The sequence below is a fragment of the Juglans microcarpa x Juglans regia genome, chromosome 2D (genome assembly GCF_004785595.1).
Source record: "Juglans microcarpa x Juglans regia isolate MS1-56 chromosome 2D, Jm3101_v1.0, whole genome shotgun sequence".
Classification (NCBI taxonomy): domain Eukaryota; kingdom Viridiplantae; phylum Streptophyta; class Magnoliopsida; order Fagales; family Juglandaceae; genus Juglans; species Juglans microcarpa x Juglans regia.
This window is the reverse complement of record NC_054596.1, coordinates 15,050,338-15,057,748: the sequence shown is the minus strand read 5'-3', so window position 1 is coordinate 15,057,748 and position 7,411 is coordinate 15,050,338.

The window sequence follows — 7,411 nt, the reverse complement described above, 5'->3', positions numbered from 1 at the left end:
AGGGGTAGCATATCAGTATTTCGTTGATGTGGTCACATTCGACACCACATATCTGACGAATAGATATGGGATGTCCTTTGCACCATTTGTTGGTGTAAACCATCACAGCCAGTCAATTCTGTTGGGTGCAGGATTGATATTCAGTGAGGATACGAAGACGTTTGTCTGGTTATTCCAAACCTGGTTGCAGTATATGGATGGTGTAGCTCCGAGAGCTATTATCACAGATCAGGACAGAACGATGAAAAATGCGATTGTCATTGTATTTCCAGAAAATCGATGTCGATTTTGTTTGTGGCATATACTGAAAAAAGTCCCTGAAAAGCTTAGCTCGCATGCTTCGTACAAAATGGGATGAAAACTACATTAATGAAATCTGTGTATGACATCCAAAGTGTTGAAGAGTTTGAAGAGAGTTGGGATTAGTTAATCACCATGTACAACTTGCATGAGAATGTCTGGCTGTAAAATTTTGGGCACCGGCATTCTTGAAATACGTATTTTGGACTAGAATGAGTACAACACAGTGGAGCGAGAGCATGAATGCTTTTTTTTTTACTGTTATGTTCATGCTAAGACAGACTTGAAAGAGTTTTTCGACCAGTTGGATAATGTGTTGAAAAAGAAAATTGAGAATGAAACTACAACGGACTTCTACTCATTTAGTGTCACTTTTCCATATATATCTAGATCTTCAATTGAAAAAAAATTTAAGAGTTGTACACGAATGCTAAATTTAGGAAAGTTCAATAGCAAATTACAGGCATTATTGATATGGATCCAAAATTACTTAAAAATGATGATGTTGTAAAGACCTATTACATAGAGGATGAAATTTGTGTTGAAGAGTTCACTAAGCGGGTTACACACTATGTGGACTTTAGGGAGAAAGATACAGCTACAAAGTGTTCATGTGGGTTGTTTCAGATGATGGGGATATTGTGTAGGCACATTTTGGTAGTATTCAAATGTAACAAGATTAAATTTGTACCGGATAGATACGTTTTAGAGCGATGGAAGAATGACATCAAAAAAAGATACACGTTAATCAATAGCAACTTGATGCAGGGGATCAACAGGCAGATGCTAACCAATATTGGTTTGATTCGTTCTCTTCATTGCCGGTTTCAACATGTGTTCCTTGAAGGTAATATGGTGGCAGATTGGTTAGCCAAGGAAGGCTTCTTAGGAGCCGACTTGGCTTTTTCTAATAATTGTGTTTTGCCGCGGACTCTTCGGGGCTTGCTCCGTTTGGATGTCTTAGGCCTTCCTTCTTTGAGAGTTTAGTTTTTATTCTGGTTTTTGGTAGTTTTTGTTTAATTAGTCTTTTAATAAGTTTGTCCTAGATTTGTTATAATTGGTTGTGGGCCTGATGGGTTTGCCCATGGTTCTTTCTTGTCACCACGGTATTCCTCCGATATAAGTGAGGGCATTTTTTAATAAATTTGGGATCGGTCACTATTGGACATGTGACTTCCTGCTCTTTAAAAAAAAAAAAGATGCTAACCAATATTCAAGTCTATTGAATATTTGTTATAAGATGATTACTCTTGCAGTGGGTTCAAAAAAGCATACTGTGGATGCAACATATAAGTTATTTGCAATGATTGACTTATATGGTGACAACCAAGAACCCTCATCGATGACGGTCACGGGTTCCAATGTTGGTTGTAAGGCAAAGGACACAACTACAGATAGTAGCTCAAAAAAAGTATTCAGTCCACTAGCTATGAGAGGGAAATGCAGACCCCCATCACTAAGGAGAGCATTGGAGATGGAGAAATGCATACGAAAAGTTCAAGCAAAGACGAAGAAAGCACCAGTGAAGGAGAAATGCAAACAGGTAGACTTTTTTTTACTTTACATGTTTATTTGTAATTTACATGAAAATGAGTAATTTAGTACTGCCGAGATTGACAAATGTATTTTAGTTTTTATTATTTGCTTATTAGCAAGATAGAGGAGATACACCAACCATGACGACTTGCAGGAATTTATTTGGCACTTCACAAAGTGTAAGAATTCTTAAGTAATTACATATTTTTATAGTAATGTCGATATCATAATCTTAAATTAATATTATCTGTTACAAATGTAATTTAGATTGGATGAATCACAACCGGTGCAACTTGGGATGGATGAGCTCTCACCATTGCAACTTGAGTTCGATGAGACAACCGGCATACTGAGATAGTCCAATTTTGATATTTAGAATATTTATGTGTATTTAATATAATTCATGGACAAATGGCATATTTGTGATTTTGTGGATTTGGAACAAATTACTATATTATTTTGGACGATATGAGAGTTCGTAAAAGGGTGGAAATATGAAACTTGTTACAAGTAGATTTGTTGTTTATGGAATATTATAGAGCAGTGAGCATGAACAGATTTGTGTTTGTTTATTAAAATAGGAATTGGACATCGTTACCTAGTTTGTTTTTCTTCTAGAGATTTGATTTCAATGTTTATTTGTATGTTTATTTGGAATAAGAACATATTTGTGCTTTTTCTGGGTTAGGTTCTGAAGTTGGTTCCAAGTAGATTTGTTGTTTACAGAATATTCAAATCCTATTCATATCTTAAACTTGAAGTTTGTTGTTCATGTATTTCTTCAATAGTAGGTAAAAAGAATTAAAACCAAACAAAACTGTTGTCAAACTAGCATACTTCAGTTCTCATTACACGTTTCAATTTACAGAAATTACACCATACCACATTAGCTAATATTAGACAAATTTGTCAATACATACAATGAAAAACACGTCTCAGTTACTGCCGATCACTACACAACACTAATAGATAACATGACACAACAACTGAAAAAATTCAATACACCCAGAGTAGTGTTCTTGAATGTCATATTTCAGCTTTTTGATCCCGAACCAACATCTCTCTCTTCTTGATCTCATCCACACTCTTAAGGACTTCAATCTTCATCTTCTCGATATCGTCGAGTATCTTCTTGACGTGTTTTTCCTTCCTTAAACAATTCATCATTTCTTTCTTGAAGTTTGAACTCTTCTTTATTATTATTTGCCCATTTAAAAAATTTGCAGTACGGTAATTCCTGATCATTTTATACATATAAAAATGTTCGATGTACTATATATTAATCATTTTTCACAAAAAATGTTAGATGTACAAATGATGTAGTTACCTCTTTGTTGTACTTTGGACATCCTAAGAAGGGCTGTCCGGTATTTCTTCTAGTATTTGAGTATTTCGATGTGACTTCGACCTCATAGTAGCATAATGGTTGACTCGAAGTATGTTTAGCAGAAGATGAAGAAGACAATGATGATAATGATGACATTCTAGCTTGAACCAAAATCACAATCATAAACATGAAAAACCACTTGAATATTTTGTTATGTTGCGCACAAATGCCTGCAAGTGTGTCATAAAAAACCACTTGTATCATACAAGTTTTTTAACTGTGCATTGTCAATCATAGCGTTGGATGCTTTTTTTTTTTTTTTTTGTCTAGTAACAAATAAATCAAGTTTAATTCATTCCCATGCAGACACAATATTACCAATCTGATAAAGACTCAAGTCAATTATCAATGAAATACCACACATACAAAAAGTATTAAGACTTATTAATATAGTAGTTGTCAATCAACCAACATAAAGATTTTGTAACCAACTGAAAACCTACTTCAAAAAAATATCTCAAATCCTAATACCAATTTGAGGTCAGCCAATCCAAAGGTATCCACTTCAAAATCTTTGTATCCTCAGAAGATCCAACTTACAACCACGAAAAATGACCTATTCACCAACCACTGCAATGGCTCTTTTAGTCGAAAAATTAAAAAAATGTACCAACAAGATCACAGTATTCAACAACCAACCATTTTAGTTATAATTTGAAATGCATTAAACTAAACCATTTTAGTTACAATTTTAGAGACCTAAATTAAACATAGAAAATACCTGATCAAGTATCTTCAAGAAAGTAGAAGAATTTTTTAGGGAGATTTTTTTTTTTCAAATTTGCTAATTTTGTAGGGTTTCGGGTTTTGTGGGAAGGGTGAAGACGATGGTAGGGCACGGTTGGATCCACGACAAGAAGAACCCTTCACATTCGCCGAAATGAAGCTCTTTGTGGAAACTCTTCGTGGATTAGGGTTTCGGGCTTAGTGAGAAGGGGAAGACGATGACACGATGACGATGACGAAATACGAAGAAGATAAAGTTGTGAATGCTAACTTGTTTTCATGGTGAAGAAGATGGGAAGCAAAAGTCTCGCCGTGGTGAAGCTCTTCGTGGGTGGGAAGTAGAGAGGTCACGAAGGGTGACGAAAGGGAGTGCTCGCACGAAGGGAAATGAGAGTGTTTGCTTGGGATTTCATAACTTGAAACACATCGTTTCTTCTAGCATCCACGTGGAGGCCTATGTACGCAAGGTACCCTTCCGAATGCAAATAACTTTTTTTATATTTATTTAACAATAAATCTATCCCTAAGCCGGTTTAAGTCACCAACACCACACACCGTGACGTGGCGAACCCGATCTGGTCGCCACGTCACGATTTTACACTTCCAACCCAAATGATGGGGTTCGTCCTAAGCCGTTTCATTCCTCCCGTCTCCCTCAGCTTCCCTCACTTCCCTCTGTGTGAAATTGCACTCTCTGTGAAACGACCCGCACCCAACAAGCCTTCGTCCCCGTCTCCCTCAGCTTCATTCCTCCTGTCTCCCTCAACTTCCCTCACTTCCCTCTGTGTGAAATTGCCCCTGTGTGAAATGACCCGCTCCCACGAAACGACCCGCACCCACCAAGCCTTTGTCCCGTCTCCCTCAGCTTCCCTCACTTCCCTTTGTGTGAAATCGTCCTCTATGTGAAACGACTCGCACCCACGAAATGACCCGCACCCACCAAGCCTTCGTCCTCATCTCCCTCAGCTTCATTCCTCTCGTCTCCCTTAGCTTCCCTTTGTGTGAAATTGCCTTCTGTGTAAAACGACCCGCACCCACCAAGCCTTCGTCCCTTCAGAGAGTTTCCTTCCCGTCTCCCTCACTTCCCTCTGTCCCTAACCCACCAAAATCGCATTCCATATGCGATTTCTCGACCCGTACCCAACAAAATCGCAGTGTTCATTTCTCAACATTTTGCAGGGAACCGAAGTAGTTCATTTCTCAGCATTTTACAGGTTCTGACCATTTTTCCTTTCTCAACATTTTGCAGGTTCTCCAACTCCAAATCTCCCCCCTCCCTTTTTTGCCAGTCGAAAGAAACCCTAAACAGTCAATTCTTCTCCATCATTTTCATCTGGTGCGCATCTTTCACTCCACGACGGTAAGGTCATTCTGTCCGAATGTTCACTGCAGTAGTAATGCGACTTTTACTGTATGCCTTGCTTGCTACCCAATGATGCCGAAACAATGAATTTTATGGGTAACATGTGGATGTGCTTTGATTATTGAAGTATAAATTTTTAGATATGATTAACTCATGTTAATAGTAGTGTTTGTTCAAAATAGTGTAAATAGTATAAATTTGTTCAAAATACATTGGGGTTGGGGGACTCATATCAAGTGTAGAAGAACTCCTTTTGAAAAACCTGATTGGTGCTGGTCTGACCCAGCTGTTTGGTGTTACAAAAGACAGATTTGATTGTGGGACGGCTTTGATAGAGAGACAGATTTGTTTGGTGCTGGACTTTTGAACCAAAGATGCTTACAATCTTTTGAGAGAGAGAGACAAATATATATAGATAGAGAGCATCTGTACATATTACTCTCTTTTCCCCTTTACTTTGCGTTGAAAATGAAATTCCGATGTTTACTGCGGTTGTAGTTAGCCGCGAGAGGGGTTTTCTTTGTAGTAAGTTCATCATATTGCCGAGAATGTGATCAAGTTTTCTGCTGCATTTTTTGTACTGTTTGTTTGGGCAGGCCTTGACCAATGACTCTATATCTTATTATTTGAACTCACTAAAGAACAGGGTTTTTGTACTGTTTGTAACGCTAGATGTAATTTGAGTCTTAACTCTTCACAGAAATAATGTACATCATAAATGAAGACTTTGGAGTGGACACAATCCACTCCCCTAAAGCCTAAACATCTTTCTTCTCTCAAGTTTAGCCATAAATTAGGGGAGAGACACACTAAAGGCTGCTGGAGTTGTGCTTTGGTTTGTCTACTTCATGTCCATGTCATGAGTCTTATCTTTCTCCCTCTACATTTTGAGAGGCCGAGACTTAAATTTAACAGCATTGTGATGTAAAACAGTTGAGGCCTAAATGTAATCCTCCTTTCTTTTCCAGTAGTTCGTTGGATCGCATAGTTAAATTTGAAATGTTATGTTCATTTTATCTAATCCTCTATTTCATACTTAACTCGATGTTGATAATGGTAATGCTGATAAACTTGGTGCAAACTTACTTACCAAAGTAGTAAGTGGAGTACAACTGCAAGACTAGGAAGAGCCTTCAACTTCAAGGAGGTGGTTGATTCCTTTCTCATACGAACTTGAGTTTGAGTATTCTTCCTGGAAGCTGTAAAATTTAGAAACCTCTCTCTACACTTATCTGAGTTATTTCTTTTTTAGTAGATGTAGATGATACTTCATATTCCTCTGGTACTGCTGGCAGAATATGCGCATGACAATCTTGATAAACAGTGGCACTCACAGTTTTAACTTATTATTATTATTATTATTATTATTATTATTATTATTATTATTATTCCTGTTGTGTAGTAGGCCTAAACTCAGCTGTCCATATTATTATTTGAATATGCTCAATGTTCCATTTAGATCACTTATGGCCTTGAATCAATCATCATGCGTTGATGATGAGTTGCAAATGGAAGCACCAACTTGTTGGTGTGGCTTGAAAGCCCCATTAAAGACCTCCCATACTAGCAAAAATCCTGGAAGGAAATTTTACGCCTGTCCGAAGTATAACACGATAAAGCATATTTTTTTATCATAATTTTGTATTACTTTTTCTCTTTGTCATATTTAACGTTTGCGGAATTGACAATTTGTATACAGGGAGAAGCAAGATGTCAATTCTTTATATGGACAGATATATTTGCACTAGTATAGGAGAAAATTTGCACAAAAGAGAATGCAGCTCGAAAAAGGGAGGACGATTTATTGTTGCGTGAGTATGAAGTTCAGAAAATAAAAGATAAACTAGTTGAGAGAGAGTGTGTCCTTTACAAGCAAGAGGAGAAAATTGAAAAGCAGGGCGTAGAGAATAGATGTGCACGGATATTATTATGTACTTATTGGGTGTTATCAATTGTAATAATTTTTTGTTGGCTTTGACTATAAATGTATTTTGAACAAGTTCGGATTAACTTATGTTAATAGTACCTGGTTGTATTAATGAATCCCATGTAGTATTTTTTCAAGTATGATCCTTATTTATTCACAGGCTTACTTAAAG